General features: G+C 42.4%; 1 protein-coding gene across 1 annotated transcript in view; it reads left to right on the top strand.

Moving 5' to 3' along the window:
• The first annotated feature begins 560 nt into the window (after positions 1–560).
• Positions 561–17,871, top strand: part of LOC126416511 (sodium-coupled monocarboxylate transporter 1-like) — a 188,312-nt gene continuing 171,001 nt past the window's right edge. Inside the window, exon 1 of the mRNA XM_050084253.1 lies at positions 561–626. The gene's annotated coding sequence lies outside the window, so the exon portion shown is untranslated. The remainder of the gene's footprint in view (positions 627–17,871) is intronic.

Consider the following 17,871-nt stretch of genomic DNA (forward strand, 5'->3'; position numbering starts at 1 on the left):
CCCCATTGCTTTTCGACAGTGTAACGGTAGAGAAATATCTTGAAGGTGGTATGATGAGGCCTTTGCCAGGCACTTGATAGTGAACTGCAGAGTAATCATGTAGATATAGATGTAGATATAGTATCGTAAAAGGTCGGTATATGCAGTACGAAACTGGAACAGTGATAGGCAGGAAGCTTGAATGGGAATATTTGCAAGAAAGGCGATGTTGCTGTTTCCCGTTGAATACGCAAAAGCAATATGATTGGAAATACTGATTTGATTACAGTGTACCACCTATTATTCAGTGATCTGCAAAATATGTGTGAAGACATAGGTTTCGGTTTCCGCCTGACGCGTAGCAGCTCCTGCCCTCAACGGTTATGAAAGGCCGTTGCATGTCACACGTGCGGCGGCGTCTGAAGGAAGTGTTGGAGATCCGTAAGTAAACTGAGCAGCCCATCACCAGGACGCTGCATAGACGCGAAAACAAGCGTTATCTGTGTGCTGTCAGCCACGCTGTGCAGCGGATCTCGGAACCAGCTGTCAGTGCGGAGGGCAGACTGATGCGGATCTGACTAGCTGGTGGCTGACTGTGTGCTGGAAGCGGCCGGACCGACCCGCTCCCGTGTGGCACCGACACATAGGTACGCTCACCAAAGTGGCACAACTTTCATACGACGTTTTCACTCCGCCAACGTCATTATTACGTTAAGGCGTATATATGCATGCCATTTTCTCGCATGATATACCGCGAACCATTGACGGAGGGAAACGCCCAGTTTCCATATGCCTAGATTTTCGAAAAGTAATTGACAGGGTGTACCACTGCAGAAGTTGCGAGCATACGGAATACGTTCCCAGATATGTGAATGGTTCGAAGACTTCTTAAGTAATGCATGGTAGTACGTTGTCCTAGACGGTGAGTGTTCATCAGAGACAAGGGTATCGTCAGGAGTGCCCCAGGGAAGTACGATAGTACCACTATTATTCTCTGCAAGCATACATGATTTGACGGACTGGATGATGAGCAATCTGCGGCTGTTTGCTGACGATGCTCTGGCGTACGGAAAGGCGTCGTCATGAGAGAGTGTAGGAGGATACAAGATGAATTGGACAATATTTTTAGTTAGTGCGATGAATGGCAGCTACCTCTAAATGCAGCAAGAATATAAGTTAGCGCAGATGTGTAGGAGAAACAAATCCGTAATATTCGAATACAGCATTAGTACTGTGCTGCTCTAGTAAATATCTAGACTTAACGTTGCAAAGAAGTATGAAATGGAACAAGCATGTAAGGACAGTAACAGGGAAGGCGAATGGTCGAGGTCGGTTTATTGGGAGAATTTTAGGAAATTGTGGTTCATCTGTAGACATTGCATATAGGACACTAGTGCGACCTATTGTCGAGTACTACTCGAGTGTTTGGGATCCTCACCAGGTCGAAGCAATCCAGAGACGGGATACTAGATTTGTTACCGGTAGGTTCGAACAACACGCAAGTGTTAGGGAAATGCTTCGGGAACTCAAATTGGAATCCTGAAGGGAAGGCGACCTTCATCTACATCTACATCTACATGGATACTCTGAAAATCACATTTAAGTGCCTGGCAGAGGGTTCATCAAACCACCCTCACAATTCTCTATTATTCCAATCTCGTATAGCGGATGGAAAGAATGAACACCTATGTGTTTCCGTACGAGCTCCGATTTATCTTATTTTATCGTGGTGATCGTTCCTCCCGATGTAGGCAGGTGTCAACAAAATATTTTCGCATTCGGAGGAGAAAGTTGGTGATTGGAATTCCATGAGAAGATTCCGTCACAACGAAAAACGCCCTTCTTTTAATGATGTCCAACCCAAATCCTGTATCATTTCTGTGACACTCTCTCCCATATTTCGCGATAATACAAAACGTACTGCCTTTCTTTGAACTTTTTCGATGCACTCCGTCAGTTCTATATGGTAAGGATCCCACACCGCGCAGCAGTATTCTAAAAGAGGACGGACAAACGTAGTGTAGGCAGTCTCCTTAGTAGGTCTGTTACATTTTCTAAGTGTCCTGCCAATAAAACGCAGTCTTTGGTTAGCCTTCCCCACAACATTTTCTATGTGTTCCTTCCAAATTAAGTTGTTCGTAATTGTAATGCCTACGTATTTAGTTGAATTTACGGCTTTTGTATTAGACTGATTTATCGAGTAACTCTAGAAAATTTAGAGAACGGGCATCTCAAGCTGACTGTAGAACGACTCACCTGCCGCAAACGTACATTTCATTGAAAGACCACGAAGATAAGACTGCCGAGATCAGGGATCGTACCGAGGCATGTAGACAGTCGTTTTCCCTGATGTATTTCCGAGTGGAACAGGAAATAAAACGACTAGTAGCAGTACAGGACACCCTCCGCCACGCACTGTACGATATCTTGTGTAGTATGTATGTAGATGTAGATGTAGATTTATGAGGCAATAATCACGAACGCAATCACAGTGGATCCAGAAAACATCGATCCTGAGAAACCCGACTCGTGCTTTTCTCTCATGACATCCTGAAAGCCACCGACCAAGACAGATGTCGTTTTTCTTGATTTTCGAAAGATTTTTGACTTAGTACCACATTTTCTCTTATTAACGAAAGCACGGTCGAATGGAATATCAGATAAAATTTTTGACTGGATTGAGGATTTCTCGATAGGGAGGACGTAGTACCTTCTTGGACGGAAGTGTTCGACGTATGTAGAAGTAACTCCAGGTTTGCCCCAGGGAAGTGTGTTGGGCTCCTTACTGTTCATACTATACATTAGTTGCCATCAATACAATACTAACAGAAACCTCAGTCTTTCCGCAGATTATCTACTTGTCTATAATGAAGAACTATCTGAAAATAATTTTCACAGATATTTAGTCATAATATACGAGAGCTTGTTGAAAAATAATGCTTCCGAATTTTTAACGCGAAATTTCTTAAAAAAATTAAAGTAAAACAAAGGTTATTAACATTGTACACCTTAATTTTTAATGTTTACGTATTTATATCACAACATGCTCAACCGGGCGACTAAAACGTTTCTCCCAACAAGAGATCAGTTTGTTGATACTGTCACTGTAGAATGTTGACTTAGTTGATGGAACCACAACGACAACTCTGTTTTCACCACATCGTCACTAGCAAAGTGAAGTCCTCGAAAGGGTTCTTTAAGCTTTGGAACAAGATGAATGTCTAAGTCGGGACTGTATGGAGGACGACTGGTGACAGCGAACACAAGTTGTTGGGCTGTTGCAGATGTCGCATTATCATGCTGAAGGAGAGGGTGCTCGATGTGTGGACGAACTCTTCGAATTCGAAACTCAATTATAACAGCTGTTTCTCACGCACCGACACAGCCACACCACACTCCGCCCTGTTAGACGCTACTTGTCGGAGCCCTCGGGCCTGAGAGGGCTGCAAGTAATAGAGACGAATAATAAATATGTACAATGTTAATAACTTTCTCTTTTTACTTTAAGAGTTTTCACTTAAAAAATTCGGAGGCATTTCTTTTCAACACGCATTCGCAAGTAAGATCTTCATGTGTAGCAAAGATTGGCAAGCTGCTTTGAATGATCAGACATGTTAAATTGTGCGCTTCACGAAACTATAAAACTTAGTATCCTATGACTGACGTATCAATAAGTCGCAGTTGGTCAACTCACACACGTACCTGGGTATAACAATGTATAGGAATATGAAGCTGAACGATCACATAGGGCAGGCCAGAGCGGCCGAGTGGTTCTACAGTCTGGAGCCGCGGGACTGCTACGGTCGCAAGTTAGAATCCTGCCTCGGGCACGGATGTGTGTGATGTCCTTAGGTTGGTTAGGTTTAAGTAGTTCTAAGTTCTAGGGGACTGATAACCTCAGAAGTTAAGTCCCATAGTGCTCAGAGCCGTTTGAACCATTTGATCACGTAGGGTCTGACGCAGGTAAAACACGTGACAGTGTTCGCTTAGTTAGCAGGATTCTAGGGAAATGTAATAAGTCCGGAAAAGAGACTGATTACAAATCTCTCGTGCTACCCATTTCAGAACATTGCTTAAGTATGAGGGAGCTGTACCAAATAAGGTCCGCAGGTGATATTGAGCGTATACAGAGAAGAGCTGCACGAATGGTGACAGGTTTGTTTGACTCACGGAAGAGCACTTTGGAAATGCTGGAAAAATTGTACTGCCAAACTCTTGAAAGAAGAAGCGAACTACCTCTTGGAAGTCTACTAAGAAAGTTTCAAAAACAGGTGTTAAATGATGAATGCAGGAATATACTAAAAACCCTTGCGTGGGGATCGCGAAGACAATATTAGCTAATTACAGCTCGTACACGGGCATTTTCGTAAGCAATAATTGTTGCCGTGAATCATACCTGAATGGCACGGGAAGAAACCCTAACAAACCATGATAAGTACCCTCTGACATGCACTTCACAGTGATTTTCAGGATGTGTATGTAGATTTAGGTGTAGTAAATTGCGTGTTTGGAAGTAAGACATCCTGTAACAAAATCTTTACAACGTGCATTCTCGTAAGCAATCATTATTGCCGTGAATCATACCTGAATGACACGGGAAGAACCCCTAACATACCATGATAAGTACCCTCTGACATGCACTTCACAGTGATTTTCAGGGTGTGGATGTAGATTTATATGTAGTAAATTGCATGTTTGGAAGTAAGACATCCTGTAACAAAATCCTTACAAATAAATTTCAGTCACACATAATAAACAACTTAACTTTGGTCATAAAGCGGTTATCATAATAATATTAACTAATAAGCGCACATAATTATTTTACTGCTAGGCAGGTTAGCAGTTATCATCTGTGACTCAGTACAAAAACAATGCTATCATATGTCAGCAAGGACAGGAAAACACCTACCTCTACACCTACATGACTATTCTGTAATTCACCCTTGGCAGAAGGTTCATCGAATAACTTTCAGATTATTTGTCTACCGTCCCACTTTCGAGTGGCACGTAGGAAAAATGAGCAGCTAAATATTTTATACTTCCTCTTGACTTCTGTTATTCTATTATGACGGTCATTTTCCCTGTGTTGGTAGGAGTCAACAAAATATTTCGCATTCGGAGGAGAAAGTTGGTGACCGAAATATCACGAAAAGATCTCGCTGCATCAAAACGACTTTGTTTTACAGGGACCAGTCACATTAATGAGGCCGTCCGCTGTGGACGAGCGGTTCTAGGCGCTTCAGTCCGGAACCGCGCTGCTGCTACGGTCGCAGGTTCGAATCCTGCCTCGGTCATAGATGTGTGTGATGTCCTTTGGTTAGTTAGGTCTAAGTAGTTCTAAGTCTAGAGGACTGATGAACTCAGGTGTTAAGTTCCATAGTGCTCAGAGCCATTTGAATCATTTTGAACCACATTAATGTGACCAAAGCGTCTCGGGGGACGCCGGCAACTGTGCAGTTGTTGTCGTAATGTGGACAAGGAGCGATTTATCCGACGCCCAAAACGGTATGATCATTGACTTTCGGCCAAGTGTAGAAGCATTTCTGAAACGGCCGGTTTGTAGACGGTTCACGTGCCGCCGTGGTTAAAGTATACCGTCCATGTCCAAAACCGGAGCCGAGACAACTGTGGTGCACCAGGGGCCATAGATGACAGAGGTGAACGACTGCTGCGGAGATGGATATTGCCGAACAGACGTACAACTTTTGAGCAACTGACCGTCCACTTGAACTAAGACATTACCGAGAATGTCGCCTCAACGACCGTTCGGCGAACGCTGCTGCTTGCTGACCTCAGGAGCAAACGCCAGGTTCACGCACCCATCCTGGCTGCTGTTCGTCGGCCGGTAAAGCTTGAATTATCACGCCCGTACAACAACTGGACGCCCGCCGAGTGGTGGCAGCTGATCTTTCCAGATGTATCACGTTTTTGCTCCATCGGTTAGGTCACCATTGGCGTGCACGGTCGGAAAGCAAATCGTTGGAAGGGTCCAGGTCGGAGAAGGGAACGTTATGATCTGTACGTTGTCCTCGATGGTGAGTGTCCATCGGGTATCATCTGGAGTGCCCCAGGGAAGTGTGGTAGGTCCGCTGTTGTTTTCTATCTGCATAAATGATCTTTTGGGTAGGGTGGATAGCAATGTGCGGCTGTTTGCTGATGATACTGTGGTGTACGGCAAGGTGTCGTCGTTGAGTGACTGTAGGAGGATACAACATGACTTGGACAGGATTTACGATTGGTGTAAAGAATGGCAGCTAACTCTAAATATAGATAAATGTAAATTAATGCAGATGAATAGGAAAAAGAATCCTGTAATGTTTGAATACTCCATTAGTAGTGTAGCGCTTGACACAGTCATGTCGATTAAATATTTGGGCGTAACATTGCAGAGTGATATGAAGTGGGACAAACATGTAATGGCAGTTGTGGAGAGGGCGGATGGTCGTCTTCGGTTCATTGTTAGAATTTTGGGAAGATGTGGTTCATCCGTAAAGGAGAACGCTTATAAAACACTAATACGACCTATTCTTGAGTACTGCTAGAGCGTTTGGGATCCCTATAAGGTCAGATTGAGGGAGGACATAGAAGAAATACATAGGCGGGCTGCTAGATTTGTTACTGGAAGGTTTGATCATCAAGCGAGTGTTACGGAAATGCTTCAGGAACTCGGGTGGGAGTCTGTAGAGGAAAGGAGGCGTTCTTTTCGTGAATCGCTACTGAGGAAATTTAGAGAACCAGCAATTGAGGCTGACTGCAGTACAATTTTACTGCCGCCAACTTATATTTCGCAGAAAGACCACAAAGATAAGATAAGAGAGATTAGGGCTCGTACAGAGGCATATAGGCAGTCACTTTTCCCTCGTTCTGTTTGGGAGTGGAACAGGGAGAGAAGACGGTAGTTGTGGTACGAGTTACCCTCCGCCACGCACCGTATGGTGGATTGCGGAGTATGTATGTAGACGTAGATGTAGATGTAGATCTGCAGACTGTTTTCGTAGCATTCCGTGGGTGGTGTCGTCGTTCTGGAAGTAACAGCGGATGGACACAAGTGTGCATCCATCCTCGGGGACCAAGTTCACCCCTGCGTGCGATTTCGTTTCCTTCGACACCAGCAGCGCAATGCAACTTGTTCACACAGCTCGCAGTGTATATGCGTGGCTCGAAGAGCTCCAGGATGAGTTTACCGTAACCCCCTGGCCTCCAAACTCCCCGGATTTAAACCCATCCGAGAATCTGAGGGACCACCTCGATCAGGCTGTTCGCGTCAAGGATCCTCAGCCGTAAAATATAGCGCAACTGCCCACGGCAGTGGAGTCGCCATGGCTCCACATCCCTGTCGGTACCTTCCAGAACTTCACTGGCTTTCTTCCTGCACCTGTCGTAGCCATCACCGCTTCAAAAGAATGTTATTCAGTATTTGACTCATTAACGTGCGTGTAATTATTCGCACTCCAACTCGCATACCATATTCGTGACACTCTTTCCACTATTTCTCAATAGTATAAAACGAGTTGGCTTTCTTTGAAGTATACCGATGGCTTCCGTAAATAATATCTGGTAAGGGCCCGAGACAGCGAAGAAATACTCCAGAGGAGGACGTGCAGGCGTCGTATAGACATTCTCTATTTGCTGTATTTTGTAAGTGTTTTGCCACTAAAACGTAGTCTTCGGTTTGCCTTCCTCACAACATTTTCTATATACTGTTTCCTATTTACACAGATAAGCTCAAATGGTTCAAATGGCTCTAACCACTATGAAACTTAACATCTCAGGTCATCAGTCCCCTGGACTTAGAACTACTTAAACCTAACTAACCTAAGGACATCACACACATCCATGCCCGAGGCAGGATTCGCACCTGCAACCGTAGCAGCAGCGCGGTTCCGGACTGAAGCGCCTAGAGCCGCTTTGTCACATCGGCCGGCTCACTGATAAGCCAAAACATTAAGACCACTGCCCACCACGAGGTTGGTTGTCGCCTGGTTGGGGGTACGTGACGTGGTAACAAAAGTATGTAAGTGGAGCAGACACGGACGGGGGATCAGCCTAGCGAATATTTGTGCTCCAAATGGGGAAATCCACTGACATAAACGATTCTGACAGAGGACAGATTATTATTACCTAGAGTGTGTGAATGAGTATCTCCAAAACGGCTAAGCTGGTCGATTTTTCACGCGTCGCTGTAGTGAGCATTTACGGAAAAAGGTGGAAGGACAGTGAAACTACCATTAGGTGCTAAATGGGTGGACGTCCACGACTTTTCACAGAACGTGGGATTCGGAGGCTTGCCTGCTTGTAAAGTAGGAGAGGTAGTGATCTGTGACATCTCTGCCGAAAGAGCACAATGCTGGTGCACGCACAAGTGTTTCGGAGCACACCGTTCATCGTACATAGCTGAGTTCCTCAGGAGACGTCATCTGTGTGTTCACATCTTGGCCCAAAGACATCGTCAATTACGACAGCAGTAGGCACGAGACCATCGGGATTCGACGACCGATCAATGGAAACGGGTCGGCCCTTCAGATGAATCACATTTTTACTACGCTACGTCGATTGCCGTCATCGAGGCGAGAGGCAGCTCGAAAAGTACAGAGCGCCACGGACGCAGGCTTGTGGGAGCAGTATTATGCTGTGGGAGACATTCTCTTACGCTTACATGGGATCTGTGGTAGATGTAGAAGACACGCTTACAGCTGCGAACCACCTGCATCCGTTCATGCTTGACGTCTTCCCCGACGGAGATGTCATCCTTCAGAAGGATAACTGTCCGTGTCTCCGAGTCTCAACCGTGCTACAGTGGTTTGAGGAGGGTGAATTCACGTTGACGTTTTGTTCACCAAATTCGCCTGATGTAAATCTTATGGAACCCATGGGTCACTATCGGGCTCGATTACTGCGTATGCAAATCAGCGGCCCCTTATGTACGTGAATTACATGGCCTGTTCGTAGACATCTAATGTCACGTACCTCCACAAACCTACCAAATAGCTGTCGGATCTATGACACGCCCGCCGGCTGAAGTGGCCGAGCGGTTCTAGGCGCTACAGTCTGAAACCACGAGAACACTACGGTCGCAGGTTCGAATCCTGCCTCGGGCAGGGATGTGTGTGATGTCCTTAGGTTAGTTAGGTTTAAGTAGTTCTAAGTTCTAGGGGACTGACGACCGCAGCAGTTAAGTCCCATTTGAACCATTTTTGTGATACGCAGACGGAAAGACAAGCTATTAAACAGGTGGTCATACTGTTTTGGCTCATCGCTGTAAGTTGTTCGTAATTGTAATTCCTAGGTATTTAGTTGAACTGACAGCTAGTAAATGAGAGTGTGATTTATCGCCTAACTGAAATTTAACGGAATCCTTTTAGTGCTCATATGGAGGACGTCACACAGACTGTAATTAGACCAGCATTTCATTCCTGGCACAGATGTATAGCAGGTTTTCTTTGTATTACGGTTGGTTGTTTTGGTTTGCCGTTATACCAAGAATTACAATCAATAAATGTGTTATTTTCTATTTCAACTATGCATCGTGTGTACGATAACTTGTTATGATTTGAAAATATTAGAAAGGTAGCGTATATGGTACGTATTTAAAGTGCTACTATGGCTACATGCCTGCCACTTACCTTATTACAATAACAATATTACTCCAGATTTCACATTTCACGAAAACACACACTCGCACTCCCTCTCTCTCTCTCTCTCTCTCTCTCTCTCTCTATCACTCTCTCTCTCTCTCACACACACACACACACACACATACACACACACACACACACACACACACACACGCACGTGCTCATGTTAAGCCACTCGATTACAACATTCGTTTGTTAAGTATAATTCTGCATTTACATGTAAATGTCAACATTATGAGCGTAAACAGTCGGAAAGACCCCACTATTGTTTTATTGTACCACTGGAGACCAAGCACACGAAACAGCCACAACCGTAAAAAATCTAATACGTAACTTCCTGTCAGATAAAAAAATGTGTCGGAAGGATGCCAGAGTGAGATCCATTTGAAGAATTCTCAGGAAATGTAATTATTCCACCTTGTTCGTCCGACTGCTCGTCAGTCGGGAGTGTCTATTTTGCAGTATTAGGTGACTAAGTGTTGCAGTCGTCACGACGCTTTTCTGGGCCGAGCTGGACTTAGTTCTTCCCCAAAAATATGGATTTAGGTTTACCGCGGTATCCAAAAACAGCAGAAGGAAGATGTCGGTGAGGTCCTTAGCTCTTTGGTTCCTTTCTCCGAAACCGTGCTTCAACCGTAATGATCTCTTATCCGATGGGACGTTAAAAGCTAAAACTCGCCTTCAGAAGTAAAATAATCTCGACATTTGAAAGTAAACTAACTTCGTGGCGACTAAAGATCTTGTTGAATACTAAAAAGCTTTGTGAATACTAAAAATCTTCTTGAAATAAAGAACTTCTTGAAAACTAAAAAACTTAGAAACTTCAAAAAAGACTTGAAAACTGAAAAAAATATTGGAAACTAAAAGCTTCGTGAAAACTAAAACCCTCCTTGACAGATCAGATTCTCCTTGAAAACTACAATTCTTTTTCAAATTAAAATCGTTCTTTAAACCAAAACTATGCTTGAAACTAAAAATTTTACTAGAAATGAAATATCAACGTTGAGTCAATGTGTGTAGATGAGTACTAGTTATGATGCAGGTAGTGTAATCCAGAGGAAATCTGGAAATGTTTCCACTTAATTGTGATTGAGCTTATTTTGCATTAATCACTCTTTTTAAAGCACACAGTGGACGCACTCTCCAGTGTTTGGATTTCTTTTGCATAAGACATAAGTTAAAAAACGTGTAAGAATCCGTACGTGATAATTATTTTTGGCTACGGGAAAAAAATCTCCAGGCTGGTATCGATGCATCCTCTTTTGTCATGAGATTCGGCACGGTCCTGCTAGTGAGGACCAGCGTTTTCCATGGACAATTCCAGATCACACATTGTTCTTCGTAGTCCACTTAGCCACCGAGGTACTTCTCGTTCTGTATATCATGAAATTACTATGGCGGTAAAATCAATACTCGAACTTACACGGAACTTACCGGCTGTCGTTCATCTGGTGCGACATTCTTGAGTGCGACAGGAGAATGGGTGGGAGTGGTGAAGTTATGTGGACATGGGAGAGAAAGGGTGGGGGCGGCGGATCAGGAAGAGCTCGCTGAACACGTCACGCACTCTGATATCGTAATGTGGAGAGCGGAATATTGATTCGAATTTAGGTTGCACGCTCATGGGTTCACTTGTTTTAAGGGAGTAGTGTAATATATTGCAGCTTTTTCTACATTTTTCTATTCTAGATCCATACCACTTAACTTTTATTGACTGTTTTCCACAAATCACCAAAAAGCTAAAAAAGATGACTGGGGTTCTTTGAAGATTGGGCAGTCGTATCGTGGTATTCCAGTGGACTCATCGGTGCTCTGGAACGTCGTATTACTGTCGAGGACTATGTGACCATTTTAGTTGATCGAGCCCATCCTATGGTGTTGCTGTGTTTAAAGGCGATAGTCCCCCTGTTCACTCAGCTCACATTCTCCAGTACTCGCACTGTGAGCACCAGGATAAATGGTCCCATCCCCACTGGCCAGCGGCCACCAGATCTCAATATTACTGAGCATTTGTGGTCTGCTTTGAAGAGAAGGGTACGCAATCGCCACCCACCTCCATCATCGTTACTTCAACTTGCCACTATTTCGCTGGAAGGATGGTAGAATATTCCCCTGAAAACTACACAGGACCTGTATTTATCCATTTCAAGATGACTGGAAGCGGTTTCGGATGCCAACACTTTTCCTACATCGTCACAGACATGGTAATGTGTTGTGTTTGTTAGGTTTACATATTTTTGTCCACTCCCTGTAACTTAAACTGTATTGGTAAAAGAACCCATAACAAATAGTAATTTACAAGTCTAAAGATCAGAGGCGAAAATGCGGAGCACTACGTCGATTTCCTCAAATATTGGGTAGTTTCAATCTCAGCGATTATTATTTTTTTTTTTGGGTCATCAGTCTTCTAACAGGTTTGATGCGGCACACCATGAATTCCTCTCCTCTGCCAACCTCTTCATCTCAGAGTAGCGCTTGCAAACTACGTCCTCAATTATTTGCTGGATGTATTCCAAACTCTGTCTTCCTCTACAGTTTTTGCTCTCTACAGTTCCCTCTAGCACCATGGAAGCCATTTCCTCATGTCTTAACAAATGTCCTATCATCCTTCTCCTTATCAGTGTTTTCCACATATTCCTTTCCTCTTCTATTTTGCCTCTTCATTCCTTACCTTATCAGTCCACCTAATTTTTAACATTCGTCGGTAGCACCACATCTCAAATGCTTCGATTCTCTTCTGTTCCGGTTTTCCCACAGTCCATGTTTCACTACCATACAATGCTGTACTCCAGATGCACGTTCTCAGGAATTTCTTCTACGAATTGAGACCTATGTTTGATACTAGTAGACTTCTCTTGGCCAGGAATGCCCTTTTTCCATTGCTAGTCTGCTTTTGATGTCCTCCTTAATCCTTCCGTCATCGGTTATTTTGCTGCCTAGGTAGTTGAATTCCTTAACCATCTACTTCGTGACCATCAATCCTGATGTTAAGTTTCTCGCTGTGCTCATTTCTGCCACTTCTCATTACTTTCGTCTTTCTTCGATTTACTCTCAATCCATATTCTGCATCATTAGATTGTCCATTCCATTCAGCAGATCATATAATTCTTCTTCACTCAGTGTTTACAGGGCTCAAACGTGGCTCTTTTTTATAATTAGCAATTGTATGGGATCTCTGTTTGCACATTCCACATCTTTAATGTCAGAGCCAACGATCACCGAAGCCAATATTCCCATGGAGTTTCAAATATTTCAGCCTTGTATTAGATCTGAACGTGTCCACAATGATGGCTGACTGCTCACTGGCGGTTTGTCGTCAGTTGGCAAGCTCGGCACCCGTCTTCTACCTTTTCAATTGGCGAGCTTTTGTCTCATTGACAAAGAAGTACATCCCTCCAAGTCTTCTTAGCCTGTCGATATAGTTTTATTGGCCCTTCAAATAAACGTATGACCGTACTACGTTTTCACACGTTTTATTCCGTAAGTACAGAAATGGTTCATGCTTAATACAAAACAAGAAATAAAAATAAACAGTAACAAAATATACACGAATATAGGTAGGGCATAGTCAATAAATGCTTCAAAATTATAAATGACATAAATTGTTTGTGTTACAGGTTGGGAATATGCAGATAGAAAAGTTGTGAAGTTGCTTCAGCCAGTATACTATTAAGATGGTGCATACGTTCGTAGCGTTTCTGTTTTGCATTTTGGTATTCCGGTTGCTGTGGGTTTATTTATCGATTGTCATTTTTATTTGTAGTGCACTGTTGCTATACGAGTTAACATATTGTCATTTCGCCATTTGGAGATAATGGGGGGAGCTGTGGACGCTAAAAAATGGATTGACAAGTGGAGAAATCGTAAAATTTCCAACATATTCTTGTGTTTGAGTTCAATAGAGGGGTGACAGCAGCGGAGGCAACCAAAAACATTTGCGCCGTGTGTGGGGATAATGCCATTGGACACGGCGCGGCAAGAAAATGATTTTCTCGTTTTGAGGAGTATTAGTCCAGTGAAACTGTCAGAAAAAAAGTCTGTACCTTGCAAAAGGTGGGGTAGAAGATTTTATTTTTTTAACTCGTTCATATTGTTGGAAAGGTTAGAAAACCAAGATTTGCCCACAAAATTTCTCTTGGGAAAACTTTCTGCAGTCAAAAAACTTCGAAAATTTCGGACTTTTTTCAGTTTTTTCAAAATATATCAGTTTCATTTGTTCATATCACTTTGACGTCTATTTTCTTTTTTAAAGAGCACAAAATTCTCTACAAATTTGATTCTTACCACTTTTTTCTACTCCCAATATCTAAGGCGCTACAGCGCGTCAAAAAAATACCAATTTTTCAAATTTCGAGCAAAGTGGCAAATTACCTAATTTTTGAACACTGTTATTTCAGTTTCTATTTGTGTAGTATAAACATATTACTCATCATGTTATTCATTGGAATTTACCATCTCACTCTGCTGCAGGGCCAGGACAAACAGCATCATATTCAGCAACTACGAACACATCCTTGTCGGATTGCGTGAAGTTTATTTGTGTTACAATATGTAATACGATTGCATGCAGGTGCCGTACATTTTCTACAGTTGATTGCCGTTAATGATCAGTTATAAGAAAAAGTATGTAGGAATTGATTGGTTTTCAGTGCGCCCTCCCTTCCCTGAAAGTGATTTTTTTAATGTCTATCAGCAGTGGTGTTGTCGGAACGGAGGATGTTAATTGTCGTATATGTCACGAAGAGGGGGAAAAAGGCATGAAAAGAATAGTTGGTGACAATTTCCACATGTAAAGTTCCGTAGAAAAGATAAAGTTGTGATTCTCCTTTCTACGTTTATTCTGTAAAAGCTGGGAGCACTAAAATTACTCCTGTTGATCCTTTAACTCTTTTCCAAAGGATTTGTTTAATGAAACAAAGTGAAGAAGAGTTAAAAGCCTTTCTGAAATATGAACTTGCTCCGTACCCAATGTCCCTATTCTCAGAAAAAGGCATGCGAAAAGGAACAAAATCTTCATTCTACAATGCCTTCGTTCCAGTGGAAGATGTGAAGTCAGATGGACCGAGTAAATTTTTTCTCATTGATGGAGGGTATCTTATCCACAAAGTGACTTGGACTCGAAATGTTTGATTTAAAGTCAATAGCCCAAAGCTATGTTTCTTACCAGCAACGTCATATTGGATCTCAATTTGCTATTGTATTTGATGGGTATCCATGTGAGGGAGACAAATGTAGCACAAAGAGTGCTGAGAGGATTCGTAGGTCCAAAAGACATTCTTCGGTTGACGTTGTGGTTGAATCAGAGATGGTGAACCAAGTCCCTCAGGACAAGTTCTTGTACAAAGAACGAAACAAGATGCGTTTGATCACACTTCTTAAAAAGGAATTTCTGGAGTGTAGCATTGAAGTGCACCAGGCACGAGAAGTTGCTGACGTTATGATTCTAACATCTGACATTTCAAGAACCAAAGATTTTGGAAGTGTTGTCATTGTAGGAGAAGATGTTGACCTGCTTGTGCTCATGACCGGTTTGGGGCAAGGCATTGAAAACTTATTTTTCTTAAAGCCAGGAAGAGGAAATACAGAAGACAAGTGGTTTTCCACTGCATCTTACGAGTTTGACAGTGAATATATTCTGTTCATTCACGCCTTTAGCGGATGTGATACAACATCCGCTTTTTTTGGTCAAGGAAAAATTAAGTGCTGCAATATTGTTGCGAAAAATGAACACCTAACCTCAGCGCTTTGCACCTTCATTAACCACATGCTACCCGTGAAGAAATAATAACAGCAGGAGAACAGGTTACTATCGCATTGTATAGTAGAGGTGTCAGCAGTTCCCACACACTAGACGATTTGCAGTACAGCTATTCGCCAAGTCTGCCACAAAAAGCAAACTGAATCTTGCACGATTGCCACCTACACAAGATGCTGCACAACATCATTCGTTGCGGACTTACCAACAAGTTCAAAGTTGGATGGGAAACTGGAAACCTTCTGAGAAATGGGACTGGAATCACAGTGACCACGGCTCAATACCCGTTATAATGAGCCAAGATCCAGCACCTGAAGTACTTCTTCACATTGTTTCATGCTCATGCAAGCTGAACTGTGGCGGAACGTGCTCCTGCAGAAAAGCGGGTTTGAAATGTTCTTCAATTTGCAAGAAGTGTATTGGGGTCAACTGTGAAAACGTGCCAAAATATTTATATGAAGACAGTGAAGAAGATGTTATGGAGGATGTTGAGGCTACCGCTGACGAAATCAACGAACTTGCTTAGGCTGACTCGCTGTTTAAAGAAGAGGTCAATTTGGGATCTACTCTATGTACAGACCCTGAATCAGTAACTCGAGGTATTTCTGGTGACACTGAGGAACCTGGCCCATCAAAACGCTGGAAGTGATGCTCATATCTGTCTCAAGTGCGCTAAAGTGCGATATTACAAGTATTACACACCCAGAACTGACAATGCATTTTAATTGTAATAAAGCTACTTATTTTTAATGTCAACTGTGTGGCTTTTATACACAAGAATAATTACCTACCTAATTAGGTTGCCTATTGCAGCTAATAATAGTTCAGTTTCCTCAGACAATTTATTTTGTGTGCATGTGTGTGTGTGTGTGTGTGTGTGTGTGTGTGTGAGTGTCTATGTCCCTTAATGATGTATTTTTATATTTAGAGTTTTACATATACCTGGTCTGAGGTGGCTCATAGTGAACTTCAGGTAGTGATGTAAGAATCGCAATAGTTGGGTGCCCACCAATCCTCATGTTGCATACAGAGAAACTGAATACCTGAAAGTGAGGTGGTAGATTCCAACACATAACATAATGTATAATGTATTTATACTACACAAACAGAAACTGAAAAAATAGTGTTCAAAAATAAGGTATCTTGCCACTATGCTCAAAATTTGAAGAATTTGTATTTTTTGAGGCGCTGTAGCGCCTTAGATATTGGGAGTAAAAAAAATGGCAAGCATCAAATTTCTAGAGAATTTTGTGCTCTTTAAAAAAGAAAATAGACGTTAAAGCGATAGGAGCAAAAAAACGGAGATATTTTTAAAAAACTGAAAAAAGGCCGAAATTTTTCAAGTTTTTTGACTGCAGAAAGTTTTCCCAAGCGAAATTTTGTTGGCAAAACTCGGTTTTCTAATCTTTCCAACCATATGAATGAGTGAAAAAAATAAACTCTTCTACCCCACCTTTTGCAAGGTATATCTATTTGACTGGACTATATCGCTTTGTCATTAGTGACTCCTGATGTTCAGGAAGATCATTGGTGTTTCATTAATATCGTTTAAACGCATTAACCCACAATGATCCACGTCAGACTATTCGGGAAATGGCAGATGTGATGAACCGATCTTTTTACCTTTGTGCGGCATTTGAAAAATCGGGTGTATGGGTATTGCATTCTCTAAGCTAAAAATCACAATAATCGGCGGGTGAGCATATGTGCTTCTCTGCCTGCTCGCCATTAATCGACTTGTGAACAACATCAACCGTTCCTATCCTGTATTGTTACTAGCGACGAGACATGGCGTCTTTATGATAACACAAGAAATGAAAGAGGAAGCCGCCTGGTAGAATTTTGCGCAGAGCACAACTTAATCATAGCTAACACTTGGTTGAAGAATCATGATAGAAGGTTGTATACATGGAAGAACCCTGGAGATACTAAAAGGTATCAGGTAGATTATATAATGGTAAGACAGAGATTTAGGAACCAGGTTTTAAATTGTAAGACATTTCCAGGGGCAGATGTGGACTCTGACCACAATCTATTGGTTATGACCTGTGGATTAAAACTGAAGAAACTGCAAAAAGGAGGGAATTTAAGGAGATGGGACCTGGATAAACTGAAAGAACCAGAGGTTGTACAGAGTTTCAGGGAGAGCATAAGGGAACAATTGACAGGAATGGGGGAAAGAAATACAGTAGGAGAAGAATGGGTAGTTTTGAGGGATGAAGTAGTGAAGGCAGCAGAGGATCAAGTAGGTAAAAAGACGAGGGATAGTAGAAATCCTTGGGTAACAGAAGAAATATTGAATTTAACTGATGAAAGGAGAAAATATAAAACTGCAGTAAATGAAGCAGGCAAAAAGGAATACAAACGTCTCAAAAATGAGATCGACAGGAAATGCAAAATGGCTAAGCAGGAATGGCTAGAGGACAAATGTAAGGATGTAGAGGTTTATCTCACTAGGGGTAAGATACATACTGCCTACAGGAAAATTAAAGAGACCTTTGG

This window comes from Schistocerca serialis, chromosome 8 (genome assembly GCF_023864345.2).
Source record: "Schistocerca serialis cubense isolate TAMUIC-IGC-003099 chromosome 8, iqSchSeri2.2, whole genome shotgun sequence".
Taxonomy (NCBI): Eukaryota; Metazoa; Arthropoda; class Insecta; order Orthoptera; family Acrididae; genus Schistocerca; species Schistocerca serialis.